Source organism: Nothobranchius furzeri, chromosome 2, assembly GCF_043380555.1.
Source record: "Nothobranchius furzeri strain GRZ-AD chromosome 2, NfurGRZ-RIMD1, whole genome shotgun sequence".
NCBI classification, from domain to species: Eukaryota; Metazoa; Chordata; class Actinopteri; order Cyprinodontiformes; family Nothobranchiidae; genus Nothobranchius; species Nothobranchius furzeri.
In genome coordinates this window covers 84,481,919-84,497,469 of record NC_091742.1, presented here as the reverse complement: position 1 = coordinate 84,497,469, position 15,551 = coordinate 84,481,919, and the positions used below count along the sequence as shown (strand labels likewise).

The following is a 15,551-nucleotide window of genomic DNA, read 5'->3' as shown; positions in this document are numbered from 1 at the left end:
GACTGTGTCTCTCCTGCCATGATTATCCTTATTGTTCTCACCTGTCCCTGATTACTCTGCCCGTGTGTTCCTGATTCCCTTGTGTATTTATACCTCCCTCCTTGTTGCTGTCTTTGTCGGTTCATTGTCGTTTGTGCATGTTCGTTCGTCCTGTTGCTCCCAGTCTACGATTAAACATCTTTTTATTTTTTCATCTGTTTGCCTGCTCTTCTGCCTCCTGATAACCACCACCACACATGGTCTGCCATCTCCTCCCGCAGAACATGACAATGACTGAAACATCAGACTGTTTTGGGATTTTCTCACTGTAAAATTCTCACTATATTCTTACATACTGCACATTTAAGTGTCTAAAAATAAATCACAATACAAAACAAGCACTGTGAAAATGCATAGTTGATCATGGATTTCTATTTGTAATCCTTCAAATAAAAGCAGAATCTATAAAACATATCTCAGTAACAACAGTCAGGTGAGTCAGTGCAGACTGACCAAGCCAGAGAGCAAATTAAAGACCTGACATCTTAATAACTACAAAGCTATTAATATTATACATATTATAATATACATTAATATTACTGTGCATTAACTACAGCTCAATTGCCTCAAAATAATGAAAAATGCAATAACAAACTATTATTTATTTTGTACCATTAAATGGTTAAATACGTGTCATTATTTAAAAATGTTCTTTTGGAAAAAGATGAACTGATGTTTTTCTTCATTCTTTCACAAACTTAAAGTGAGTGTGTGGCTGTCTAAATAACACAGATAACAAGTGCTGACTACAGGACCAAAGCTCAGATTTATGGACCGTTGCTGTTAGACAAATCAGTTTCAGATCTAAAGTTCTGAAAACCACTATGAATGGAAGTTGAGTCAGACTCAATAGCTTAACTTGTCTGAATGTTGACTTATTAATAAACCAAGCAATCTGTTACAACAGAAAACACTTTGGTTTCTCAGTGTAATAAAGTCTTGTGCCTTGGCAGAGCAGACCGTGATGTGTGTCCAGTTTTATAACGCTGCTAATAAAATGTGCACCAGCAGACTCGGCCACCTTTACCTCTCTCTTTCTCCGGGGTTCTGCTCTACCATTTGCTCAATCGATTCCTGCATCTCAAACAGTCGGTTTTGCAATTGAACAAGGTGTCACAAAAGAGCACAGCCCGGATGACAAATAGATCAGGTTCACACTCACACACACACACACACACACACACACACACACACACACACACACACACACACACACACACACACACACACACACACACACACACGCACACAGTCTTTTTTTTGTTCCCGTCTTTTCTTCATGTGTTTTCTCTCTTAGCCGTACTTTTCAATCCCACCCACTATCCTACACAGCAGACCGATCTCAGCTCTCATGTGAATTATCATTAAGACGCAATCTCCCTACTGAAGAATATGAGATGCTAGATACTCTCAAAGTTCCCCAAGACTCAAAAAAAAGAAAATAAAGAAAGTATATAGCTAACTGGCATATGGCTGTAATCATGAAAGGCTGTTATCTTTGTGAAATACTCCAAAAACGAATGAAAACAAACAAAAACACTAAAGTAAAGAATACCTGATATAAGCAAACAGATGATAGATAACATGTCTGGGAAAAAGTCTAGTTTTTACGTGAGCTACTCTTCAAACTGCTGTCTGATGCTAGGTATTGTTGGTTCTCTCTTTTCTTTTTAGAAGGGGGCAATGGTGATGCTGTTGATGAATTTGAAAGGAAACAGCATCCTGACCAATCACAAGCATGTGCTCTTCATCTCGTTCGATGGATGTTTAGAAAAGTGAGCTCGACTTCATCTATCCTTGTGCCTGTTGGAGAGCCCTCGCAACGACAGATAATGGCGTTCCTTGTCTCCGCACGACGCAGAAGCATAAACTAGACTTAAGTGACATGCTGAGGGAGAACGAGATTCAGCTGCTGTTAGAGACAAAATAAAGAAGACCCGTTGCTAAATAAAATTTAAAGAGCAAGTCAACCCCTACCAGATTCTAACTCCACTCCCACTTCATGTTTGGAAAATGCAACAAATGCTGTTGCCTGGCAGACCGAGAGGGCGGAGCTGCTAACAAATACACACACACACAGGCTCACAGCATTGTGACATCATAATGAACCAGTTTACATCATAGCATACCTCTTAGCCAATAGCGGTGGCAGATTAAAATTAGAATACAGTGCAGAGTTTTTACCTGACAACGGCACAACACTGCCAGTTTTAGGCAGAATATTTAAATTTTAACTAAGATGCACTGAAGTGCCAAATTATTGACGACACGTGTCTGCAGCACGATTAGACACTTTTATTTAGTTTATCAGCAAAAAAAGTTTATTTGGGGGTGATTTGCTCTTTAAGTAGTAATTTATTTTTTTATTTTTTATTTTTTTTTTTTAGCAGGAGAGGAGATATGTGATGTTAGAAACCTAAAATGTTTTAGTTTTCATATGAGAGGGGGGCAGTATTTTGGTGTCAGAAATCAACAATATGGATACATTGGATATGCGTAAATAAGACATTATCATGGAGAATATCATAAATAGTCTTTGTTGATTAACAAATACAGCATTTATAGTAATTGATTAAAGTGGTAAAAAATCTACAAAACAAACAAAAACCGTAGTCATGAGCCACTAAAGAGTATAGTAACAAGCAAGGTTATGGTTGGAGATGCTGGTTACTCATTTGCACATCTTCTAAAATAACAAAACAAAACAGGAAAAACAACAAGGAAGGAAGAAAACATTGTACTTGACAGTAAAACACGCTAGTCATTAGCACGTAGTTAACTAGCTTACTGATATGAAATAAAAAGGTTTGTTAAACAGGCTTTGTAAAAGAGAAAATTATCAAAGTGGTAATAAAGTGGTAAAACTATGCCACTCATATGAACTAAAAAAACAAAACAACAATAAAATAAGCAAAACTACATTTGACTTAAAATAGGACATTGTTAGCATGTGCTAGCTTACAGTAATGAAGAAGCACATAAAAGTTATGTTTTTTCACAAACTGTTCCTAAAAGAAAGATGTATATTGGGAGAGAGAAAATAAATCTGTGTTTTTCTTTAAAATCAGCCAAATAGGCTAACAAAAAAGTATGAGTTAACAGGTGAGGGGATTAGTAAATAAACTCAGGTGTGAAACACAAATAGGAAGACAAAAGTGGACAAAGAGGTTGTATCATTGCAAAAATAAAATAAGAATATTTTCAGTATATCATCATACAGAGTATAATTTAATTTGTATTGTTTGCTTTGTGTTTTTATCTTGGGGAGGGCTACTAACATTTTTGACTGTGTCACTCATTCCACAGATGCACCATCCTCACACATATTTCACTTTAAGTAAAGGTGACCAATCAGGCTTGCCAACAACATGAAATGCAACATCATCTGTTACAAAGATAATAAATTACTTTCAGAGTTAACATTTTCATCTTTCAGCTGATTTCTTCTGTAGACCTTTGAGAAATAGTTTAAACATATTTTCATGGTTGTTTTGAATTGTCCAACAAAATATGAGTTCCTGGAAAAAGGGTTTCATATATTAAAGGGCTAAGAGCGACTACTCTTGCTCTATTTCTGCATCACAAGACAGTTTTCTCTCCATGAAAGTGTTCTAGTGACATGGATCACTGTCTGTTTAAATAAAGGAGGAGTCTCATCTCTTTGGTCTGTGTGTCCTCACATTTGATTCACCTGCTTACCTTAACAGCACAAAGGAGGCAGCTGGATTAATCAAAGTGTTTGGAGGGAGAGGAAATGACAAGGAAGGTGTTGGCAAATGAATTCCTCCAAACAATCTGGGGCTCCAGATCAACTGCACAATAAATGAACAAGGACAAAATGTGTGTATGTGTGCGTGCGTGTGTGTGTGTGTGTTAGGGGTGCAGTGGGAGGTAGTAAGCAGGACACAGAGGTGTAACGGAGGACATCCACTGTTTCATTTGTGAAAGCATTCCTAGTTTCTGAAGGTGACACTGGATTGACATTTCCTTACACGCCTGCCCTGTTTTTGAGAAGACAGTGGTTCAGCAGATTGTTCCTTTTCATCATTTCTTTTTCTTGAGACACAAATGACACCAGGGCCCTCATTGATCAGCCATGCTTACCAACAGATCTGTGTATACTTCGTGCCAAGGAACAATTTCATGCATTGTGTGGTATTTGCCATTTTGTTCTAGAAATCGTCCTAAATATAAGAACATGTCATGGCTGAAGGCTGGATTTTTGGATTACATTTTTTTTAGCTTCTCTGTTTTTGCTCCCCAGTTTTTTGGAGACGTTTTGGAGTTGGGATTCTTAGTGATTCCTCCCTGCCTTTTTGCTTTCCCATTTTTTGTTGAGACAAAAAGAAAAGGAAATAAAGACTTGTTGGCTCCAAACCGGTTCTGATCTCCTGGTCTGTTCTCAGGGTGTTTCGTTGTCCTGCTGGTGTCAGAACAGCTCTGACCATGGACAACTAATACTGAAGGTCTCAGTCATCCCTGCATGTTTCTCATCCTGAAAATGTTTTTACCCCATAAGCGATTAGATGTCGGTGGAAAACAGCTTAATTGCATAACTGGTGTTAGACCCTATACACATGTGAACAAACCATCGACATACATATATGGACAATGGGTTTCCATAGGCTCCAATAATAAGTTTTTGTACTAAAATGGGAGGTGGCCACCACCGCCATTTTGACCGTGTCACAGGTTCCTTCAAGCCCAGACAATTCCATAAAAGGGAAGAGAGTTGGAGCTGAGGGTGGGGCTGTAAGGCTGGGATCAACTGACGACACCCAGTCGAACTAGCTACAAGCTAACCTGAAGCTAACCCAAAGCTAATGTGGAGGTGGGAGCTAAGCTAACGGAGGTAGCAACCTAGCTACAACCGGAGTTAACTGTGCACAACACCAGAAAAAATGTAGTGGATACTCCTTGGATGCTCTATTAGTGCAATTAATGCCACAGCAAGTCATTTTGTCCAACAATTGCACAAATAATATCCAAAAAAAGAATACATAAACACAGAGACTCAAAATCCCGCAATTTCCAAGCCAGACCGAGGCTCTGAGGCCTTTCCACGGAGCTAGCTCTGTGAACACGTGGGTCTGAGGCGGCGATCACGTGTGTTGGATGCTCATTAATTATACATAATTTTAGGCATTTAATACACTTAAACAGAAGAGTGAGAAAAAAATTCACCCCCCTCAGAGTTGTCATGAGTGTAAACTAGATCATTTAAACCAAAAACATGTTTTGGTACCAGGCTGTAAACATGTTTATTTCTGCTGTGAAATTGGTATTTTTAACATGGGAGTCAATGAGGATTTGCTCGCTTCTGACACCAGCCCCCAGCGGATGAGGGCGGAACTGCAATTTTGATACTTCCGGGTTGAGACCACTTTCTGAGCCTCATTGTGGGGGCTTGGAACAAACATATGTTTCCATGGTAACCAGGCTGTTCAGTCTGGTTACCACAGAGGTCGGTGCAGGGGTTTTCTTACGAGCTGACGACGTTCCTGTATGTAAATGATCGTGAACGGACACGAGCACCTGGGTACGCACAGGTGGGATTCATCATCACACGATTGGGGAGGAACATGCGTATGAGAAGCCATTGCATGTTTCATTAATCAGGATTTTGAGCCCTCCGTACGAACATTCAAAATTTCATTCGCTGGAAGAAATATAGGACAGTTTCTACGAACATTTGATAAATGAGAGCCCAGGTCTCATGAAATGGTTACTATTAAACCTACATTGCAGATTTCAAGAAATGAAAAATGAATTTTATTATTTTTTTACATCCAGGGTTTATAACAGAAATGTGCAAACGGGCTCCAGCCATTCGATGGTTGATGTTTGATGACTTTAATGGCAAACCTTAATTCTGTTAATAAATCCTAATGTCAGCCGTTTTCCCAATAACCTGTTTTTCTACTTCATGTGTCTTCCTTACATTCTACCTTTCCTTTCTCCTCTCCTCTCCATTGTCCTTTCACCTTCTTTGTCTCACTGTGTGGTATTAGACACATCTTTCCATTGTTCTCTTTTATTTGTTCCTTTCCAGTTCCCCAAATGCCTGTTGTCATTCCGTGCTTTATGAATCCAACACTTTTCCATCTGTATCCACTCGTCTTTGTCATCTTTTACCCTGCGGTCTCTCTTGGTTCCTGTATTGTCTCCCTCATCTTTTTCCAGTATCCCCATTCCTCCTTGTTTGATAACATTACAGCTCCTACTTCTCCTCACAAGCTTTCTCCATGACTGATGGATTTTTGTTATCCTTTTCCTTCTTGAATTCTGCAGAGAGTTTCCCCTCATTATCTTCCCACAGCCTTGTCCTTTTTCCTCTCTAGTTACTGGAGAAAGAACAGACTTGTTTCGGAGCGTTAACAGGGATAAGAACCGTTTCTCTCCAGCAGTGGTATTTACAAAGAGAAAGTCAGGGAAGCAAGTTCCCTCATTCGGGTTGTTTTTGTGCAAACAGAGTTGGTAGATTTGGTCTCGTGTTTTCTCTCCTTAAGAGGACTCTTTCATTTCCTTCAGTTTAGTAGCATTCCCTAATCATAGTGAGCTGAACTTACTCTCACACATTTAGCTTTGGTGTATTCTTCCTAACCCTAACCCAACATTACCAGTGGCAACGAGTATAAAACAGTGTACAGTGAGGTTGCTTTTATTCTCTGGTTTATTTATTCATCCATTCCTCTTGTCCAAGGTCAGGTTAAGAGGGCAAACTCAAATGTCCCCTGAAACACTTTCCAGCTCCTTTAGGGATCCCAAGCTTTTCCAAGGCCAGAGAAGGGTAATGGCTCTATGAGAGCTGTACCAGAGAAAGGGATGGGCTTAAAACGTTTTATTATGAAATGTCAAAAACTGGTTGTTTCTGTTAACTAGTGAGTATAATGGCCTGTGAGGTTCAAAGAAAGATAAAAGGCAAAACACATTTAAATAAGCTGCAATGACTCAACAACAAAACCCATAAAGTGGTAAAGAAGTAGAAGTTGTGGTCAAACAGAACTTTTATCCAAAGTCCTGGAGAAAATAGTGGCCATCTAAGTATGTGAGCATTTAAACATTAATGATCTGTTTGAGGAATTTCAGTCTGGCTTTAGAGAGTATCAAAGCACTGAAACTGCATTAGTGAACAAATGATATTCTCATGGCATCTGATAAGAATATTGTGTCTGTTCTAGTCTTGTTAGATCTCAGTGCTGCTTTTGACACAGTTGATCACAATGTTCTTTTAGAAAGACTTGAACATGTTGTAGGGGTCAAAGGAACAGCGTTAGGCTGGTTTAAATCCTACCTGTCTGATAGATTTCATTTTGTAAATGTACATGACAAATCATCTTCATTCTCCAGGGTTACTTGTGGAGTACCACAGGGTTCAGTGCTTGGACCAATTCTTTTTACTATATATGCTCCCAATTGGTAAAATCATTGGACAGCATGGGATAAACTTCCACTGTTATGCTGACGATACTCAGTTATATTTATCTATTAACCCTGATGAAACTAATCGGTTGGGTAGATTACAGGCTTGTCTTGAGGACATAAAAAAGTGGATGACTCTAAACTTTTTGCTTTTTAATCAAGACAAGACGGAAGTTCTCATCTTTGGACCAGAAATCCAGAAAAGGAAATTGCTTAGCCAATCGCCTGACCTGAATGGCATTACATTAATCTCCGAGAACAAAGTAAGGAACCTTGGTGTTATCTTTGACCAGGACATGTCATTCAAATCCCAAGTTAAACAGGTCTATAGGATTTCCTTTTTCCACCTTCGGAATATTGCTAAGATTAGAAGCATACTTTCCAGGAGTGATGCTGAAAAACTAGTTCATGCATTTATTACATTAAGACTGGATTACTGTAATTCATTACTCTCAGGAAGTCCACAGAATGTAGTTAAAAGTCTTTAGCTTGTCCAAAATGCCGCAGCTAGAGTTCTGATGAGAATTAAAAAGAGAGACCATATCTCTCCTGTCTTAGCTTGGCTACCTGTTAAATTCAGAATAGATTTTAAGATGTTCCTTCTCACATATAAAGCTCTTAATAATCAAGCTCTGTCATACATCAGTGATCTGATTATTCCATACGTTCCTAACCGAGCACTTCGCTCTCAGACTGCAGGGTTACTGGTGGTTCCCAGAATATCTAAAAATAGGATGGGAGGCAGATCTTTTATGATAAATGACCCACACTTGTATAGCGCCTCTCAGAGTAAGGACTCCAAAGCGCTTTACACTACAGTGTATCATTCATCCATTCACAAACTCATTCACACACTGGTGGTGATGAGCTACGATGTAGCTACAGCTGCCCTGGGGCGCACTGACAGAGGCGAGGCTGCCGAGCACAGGCGCCACCGGTCCCTCCGACCACCACCAGCAGGCAAGGGGGGTTAAGTGTCTTGCCCAAGGACACAACAGCAGAATTCTCTGTCCGGAGCCGGGATCGAACCTGCAACCTTCCGATTACTGGACAACCTGCTAAACCTGTTGAGCTACTGCTGCCACCATAGATAAGGAACCAATTTCGTTATCAGGGTCCTCTCCTGTGGAACCAGCTCCCAGCTTTAGTCCGTGAGGCAGACACCTCATCTACTTTTAAGAATAGGCTTAAAACATTTTTATTTGATAGGGCCTATGGTTAAAATCTGATGTTAGCCTAAATTTGGACAAGTGGGGGAGTAGAGGGAGGTGGAGTGTACAGTCGGTAAAGACGACTCTTCCTTGCCCTGCCTCCAACATGCCTCCTTCTAAAAGGCTAGGTTATCCAGAGTTATCTCTGTAGTTATGCTGCTATAGGCTTAGACTGCTGGAGGATACACTGACCACTTCTCACACTCTACTGCTTTCTTCTACAGTCTGCTCTTTAACTGTATTACTTTCTCCAATTTCAGCTGTTAACTTTATTTTTTCTCTAAGTGTTTTTCTCCCCAGAAGAAGCTACAACGATGTTCTGCTGAGCTGTGGTGGCCTCATGGAGGGGGCCATCGTCTAGCACACTGCTGCTAATCACTTACACATTCTCCCTCTCCTGATAATAAATTTTTGCTTTCCTTGATGTTGGATGTGCTACACCTAGTTTACCCATTTAATTAAAGATCCACTTGGATAAATGCAATAAAGTTTATCTCTCACCAAATAGAATATTTACTAAGACATCACAATGTAACCATAGACACATTTCTTGGTGTGTGTGTGTGTGTGTGTGTGTGTGTGTGTGTGTGTGTGAGTGTGTGAGTGTGTGAGTGTGTGAGTGTGTGAGTGTGTGTGTGTGTGTGTGTGTGTGTGTGTGTGTGTGTGTGTGTGTGTGTGTGTCTGCTCCGACTTCTCGATCCCCAGTGAGTCGTGGTGGATGGCTGCTTATACTGAGCCAGGATCCTCTGGAGGTTTCTTCCTGTTTAAAGGGAGTTTTCCTCTCCACTGTCACTGCATGCTTGCTTAGTATGAGGATTGCATCAAGTCACTGACACTAGTCAGTGACTTGATGCAATTTGCTGGGTTCGATAACATTTTTTTCTGATTGGCTTAATGAACTGATCTGGATTGGAAAGTTTATTATGTGAAGTGCCTTGAGGTGACCCTTGTTGTGATTTGGTGCTATATAAATAAAATTGAATTGAATTGAATTGATTTATGCTAAAACAAAAGCTATGCTGATGAGAGGACAACAACCTGGTGGTTAGATTCAGAAAACCACAGCAAGATCACACAAGCCTGAGCATGTTGTCTCTTTACTTCTAATTTATGATCACTTCTGTTGCACATATTGTTGCTGTCTTTGCATTGAGGAGTATTCATTTTATAAGTTTGTTTTGTGACTTTTAGCTTTTCTTGAACCTTACAGGCCACCGTAGATAAGGAACCAATTATGGAGCAACAAAAGGGACAATGGTGATGCTTTTTAATCTGATTAAAACAAAAAAAAAATTCTAAACATCTGAGCCTTGTCTCCTTTCCTCTCATGGTGTCTCTTCTAGCTTCATTACATAACAAGCCTAAAGGAGCCAAGAGCAGAGAAGGAGCGAGGAGGAGATGAGCAAGAGTGGGGAAGGAGGTGGTGGCCCCTCTAACCTCCCAAGTGAGGGGGGAGACACGGTGACTGAGGAGCCATCAGCTGTATGCCAGCTGCTGCTTTTGCTCCCTCCTTTCTCTCTGTCATCCTCACATTTCATAAATCCCTCTCTTTTCCTCTGCCAACATGTCTCGTCTCACTTCTCTCTCCAGCGGGTCTCCTTCCTCTTTCGTCTCTTTGTTTCACTTTGTGAACACAGAGCCACTTCCAGCTTTGTGACAACTATCACCTAGTTACAGAGGCCCTGAAGGAACCTAGACACACACACACACACACACACACACACACACACACACACACACACACACACACACACACACACACACACACACACACACACACACACACACACAATCAAACTAAAGGAGCAGCTCTTAGACATTTTTGTTTCATCAGATCCCCTTAGGGCTTCTGTTCCTGGCTTTCCCTTCAATGTTTTGCCCTCGTGGTTCGGTTTGATCCAGAAAACTGTGTCTCGGAACTAGAGGGCGCTGGTCCTTTTGGTGGACCAACGTACCTTTAAGTCGATGGTTCAATGAGGAGGTGTCAGGTGTCATCGTCATTGTCTTTTATATTCCCATCAGAGTCAAAACCACATGCTGTCTATACGACACCAGGTGTGCAGCTGCTTAGACGACTTCCAGCACCTCCATATCTGAGGCCATGATCCTAAACTGGAAAAGGGTAGAAGGCCATCTTGGGAATGAGCCATCATTCCAAGTGGAGGAGTTCCACGTTTTTTAAAATCTTGTTTACAAGAGTAGAAAGGAGCAACAGTTGGGACAGCGTCTGCATCTGCAGCCAAGCAGACGCTCAACATTAAAACGTTACTTAGTCCATTTGTAAAACTTAAATTATTACTGGTAATTACTGTGGCTCTGAGCTGCTGTTTGGTGTGTGAGCACAAAGGTCAGGAACCGTTCCTGGACCTGAAGCCACAGGGAAGCTATCTGTTCCTCCTCCAGGGTAAACCCTAAAGACCAGCTTCAACAAGAAAGCTTCACCGCTTTCAGAGCTACTCAGATCTACGTCACAATGTAAACTAACTTTCATGGACTCACCCATCATGGCTCGTGACGGGAAGGCTGTTGTTGAGTGAGCATCCAGGAAACAGCAGAGAACGCCTCGGCTAGTAGAAGCTAACTGTTAGCATTAGCTACTCCACCACACAGCAGAAGCTCCTTCAGGCTTGTGTTTGTGGAGGTAAAACATCAACGCTGCAGAACAGAGTGAGTGGTAGAGTCATGTTGCTGTTAGCCAATCAGAGGTGAGACTTACGATTATCAGGAAAAAATAATGAGTAAGACCCATGAGATTGTGTAAGTAATCCCTCCGTTTTCTGCTCTCCACTCATCTGGCTAACTTTTACTTCCTGAAAAAGAAGTGCAAGAGCTTTTTACCCCACAGAGATTGGCTCAAGAGGCATTCATTTATCCTAGAGACTATCAGGAGCACCAGGGCATTTCCCAGCTGGACTGGCCTGCTCGGTGTCCCCTACCCCAAATTCAGGGATTGCATGTTGATCAATTAACCCGCTAACAGGAAACAGCAGCAGTTTAGTAGTCTGCTCCTGCTAGAGACTACAGCAAATGTATAGTGATAACTAGTTAACGTGGTCTTTGACAAGAGTCTGGAAGCCAGAAAGATGCCCACTGTGTCCTTGCCCTCTCATCTAAGAACCTCCTGCTGGACATGCAGCAGGAGGTTCTGGTACAACCCAGAGAAGTACATGTCAGTAACAGAGTGATGTAAATCTGACAGCAGGGTCACAGTTTTGACGGAACCGTTCTGGTAGGATATAATGTTTTACTAGGAAAGTGGACAGAGGGTGTCAAGACTTGCGGGAGGCGTCTAACCCAAGACATGCAGAATCAACACGGGACTCAGGAGGTAAGTAAAAATAAAGTATTTTATTTGGAGAACGGGAACTAAAAGTGCACTGGAAGTCCAGAGAGTAGGATGCCGTGAGGAATTAGTCCGGAGTTCGAGCTCAGTGAGCAGCGGGGCAGGTGATGAGCCCAGGTGAGCGAGGGCGGGGCTCCAGCAGAGCGGGGATGGCGAGGAAGCGGAGAGGAGAGGAGCAGGAGCTGTGGAGGAGGATGGGACATGGTCCTGAAGATCCGGGGTTCTCAGCGGAGTAGGTGAAGGAGATGAAAGAGGAGGAAAGTCGTAATCCAAGAAAACAGTCCAAGGTCAAAAATCCAAAAATCCAAACACGAGAAGTCAAACAAGCGAACAAGCAAATACGAGTGGCTGGAGCTAACCAAAACTGTAGCAATCATCCGGCGTCGAGGGGTGTCCCCATCTTTTATACCAGAGCCTCTGATTACGAATGCAGAACAGCTGGTGTCCCCTCCGCTCCTCACCTGTGGAAAGAGAACCTCAAAGATGGTTTAGTGAGGTGGTGTACTCACCTCGTCTCGTGGATCATGACAGAGGATTCTTGACCTCTGAAGGTATCTGGAGCGTTACTTTTGTTTTTAAAGCACTTCGTGACCTGGCACCTCCTTATCTGTCCGACCTGCTCAACCCTTATGCGCCCACGCACACATCGAGGTCAGCTGATCCCCTGCTGCTCTGCACTCCCCAGATGTGCTACAAATCTGAACGAGCATTTGTCTATGCTGCCCCGAGCTGTGGAACTCACGTCCCATCACAGTTTGCCAGGCTCCCTCTTTGGCGGGTTTTAGATCTCGTTCAAAGACCCGCTTGTACGACTTGTCTTTTACACAGTGACTCGTTTTATTGTTTTATTGTATTTCTTATTGTTCTTATTGTTTTTATCTGTTATTACTCTTCAGTAGTTTTTTTCCTCATTGTTTTTGCTTTGATTTGGTTTTAATTGATCCTGCCTGTGCAGCACGTTGGACAGCTCCCATGCTGTATTTTAAATGTGCTATAGAAATTAACTGGTATGGTATGGTTATTGTGTGTGTGTGTGTGTGTGTGTGTGTGTGTGTGTGTGTGTGTGTGTGTGTGTGTGTGTGTGTGTGTGTGTGTGTGTGTGTGTGTGTGTGTGTGTGCGTGTGTGTGTGTGTGTGTGTGGGCGGGGGGTGTTGCCGTTAAAACACGCGGCTGTCTGGTTCCATTTTACAGGGAAACTCTTCTGCATGAACATGCACGTAGCACCTGCTCACGCAGCAGTTTTTCTCGTGTTATTGTTCTGTGCAGTCAGGTAGATAATTGAGCTCCTGATTGATACTCCATTCAAATGAAATGACTGACTGAGTAACTACACGTCCTACTGCGTGAACTTGTCACACCGCTGCACTGGGCTGTGCTTGGGAATGCAAAGAGCTCTGCATCGGTTCACCAATGGAATTGCAGTGGTCATAAAAGGAACTTTAAGCCACGCCGTCGCTGTGACCTTCGCTGACTGATGCTTAATACCCCGCCACACAAGTAACACAACAACAACACCTGCCTGGAAATGAGCCTTCCCATGTGCCCCGTGGGACAATGTGATGAATATTTCAGACTGAACGTGAGATTGCTTAAAGTACAGCCTCAGCGTAGGTGTGTGAGAGTAGGTGTAATCTGTAGCAGGGGAGCTTAATGGACACGTTTAACCAGATCAGTGAGGCTGAAACAGTCACAAGTCTTCAGAGTTCCCATTGCAGATGTTCTCATGTTGAAGGATTTCTAACCAACTTGTGTTTAGATGTTCGTCTTGTAAAGATGCTGCAGAAACACCACTGGGTTTCTGGACAAATGTCTTGGGAGGTAAGATCCGGATTGGTAACACTTCTCCTGACACGTTTTGACATCTTAATAAAAGGCTGAAATATGAGCTTCACACAGGAAACACAACATTTACCCCTCCCCCTCCTCCTCCTTCCCGCAGGCTGTAAATCTGAAATAGTGCAGACTAGATGTTTTCCATCTGAAATGTTGTTCTGACAGAAAAAAAACTGCTGTGTTGCCACATCAGGGATATCATATAATATATGATATTGATCTCCCAGGAAGGGTCGGAGGGAGACCTTGGAGGCGGGGATCCAATGTTTTTAGTCAGTAATCACCCAGGCGATGACCCGTCGCCAGCTCAGGTGGTGATAATGATGATGTGTTTACAGAAAGACCCAATAACTGATAACCAAAGCAACTTTTTGTGCTACAAGGCAAATTTTAAACCTTGAGTCAGACTTTACGGCTGCTGCTTTTTCGAGATGGGCACGGCGCAACATGAAGACGTCAGCCATAACTTTTTCTGCAAGTATGATCTCATTTTCAAGTCTGTGGTCTATTAGCTTTAGTAGACATCTTAGTTAAATGGTGAAGATTCCTCTGACTGCATACAGCTCAGAGTAACCGATCGGCAGGACCACAACCGTAACTAGCTGTACACAAATTGCTATGAAATTGATTTAGTTATCAGTGTTGGCTAAGGTTGATTAGCTATGGCGGCCATTGTGAATGGTTGGGGTTGGTCAGTTGTAGATGAGTTTCATTAAAATCATCCAACAGATCACACTTTAGCTAACAGACAGATGAAAGTTGGCCAACAGACACAACTTAGACCCATGACTGTTGGTCCAACGGAGAGTTTAACTGGGCTTGGTAATGAAATTAAGACTGAATGGTGGTTCTGATATATGGATAATCTTGTTGTTTTAAAATAAAACCCATAAAGCACATGTTTTGTAATGGTAATAAGGGTCAGGTATTCACCAGACATTCATATTAATGATCCTTACATAAAGCCAAGCTTACCAATAGTTACAAGAGGTAGTTTTAGCATTTATATTTAATAACATTTTATTTAAAACAATGTTTTGCTTTTTATTTTAGTCTTGTTAGGAGTTCAGCTGAACTAAAGAAAGTTTAAATAAAAGAAGAACCGAAGGTTTTACGCAGAACACGGGAATGGAAGAGACAACTGGAGGAATTACAACCAGCGAATAAATCAGGCCACTTTTAAACTATATGATCACAAAGTGAGAACAGGTGAGAAGCAGGTGTGTAGAGTGAATGATGGAAGCTGAAAACCAAGTCAACCACAGACCAGCGGATCATATTTCAGTAAGCTGTGATGGGTGCTGCAGGTTTCCATTTGTGTGTCAGAAGCTTAAACATTTGGGAATAACTTTTTTTTTGGTTGTTTCTGAAGAGGGTTAGCCATCTCGGATGGGTTTGCGTGTGACAATTACTTTCACATCACAAGATTGTTGCTAAAGCACACACACGCACAGCCACATGCCCTCCTTTTTGACTTTCCAGGCAATAAAGATGTGTTTGCAATATTTAATCTGCATCTGAGATCATGTGTAATAATGTATTATGCAACAAGAACAAATCCCATGTAGCTTGTAATCACCCAGAGAACACAGATCTGAAGCAGAGAGGATGGACGTGTTTTCATGTACTCATGAGCTCTGCAGCTTACATGGCTGTCCTGTCAGGAGGTGCCTTTTTAAAACGTCCTTTGGCGCAGAGACAAG

The 15,551-nt window shown here is 41.8% G+C and overlaps 1 protein-coding gene across 2 annotated transcripts in view; it reads right to left on the bottom strand.

The window, feature by feature from the left end:
- The window catches only part of LOC107376923 (fibroblast growth factor 11), a 176,487-nt gene that overhangs the window by 27,367 nt on the left and 133,569 nt on the right, over positions 1-15,551 (bottom strand). The window lies entirely within an intron of this gene.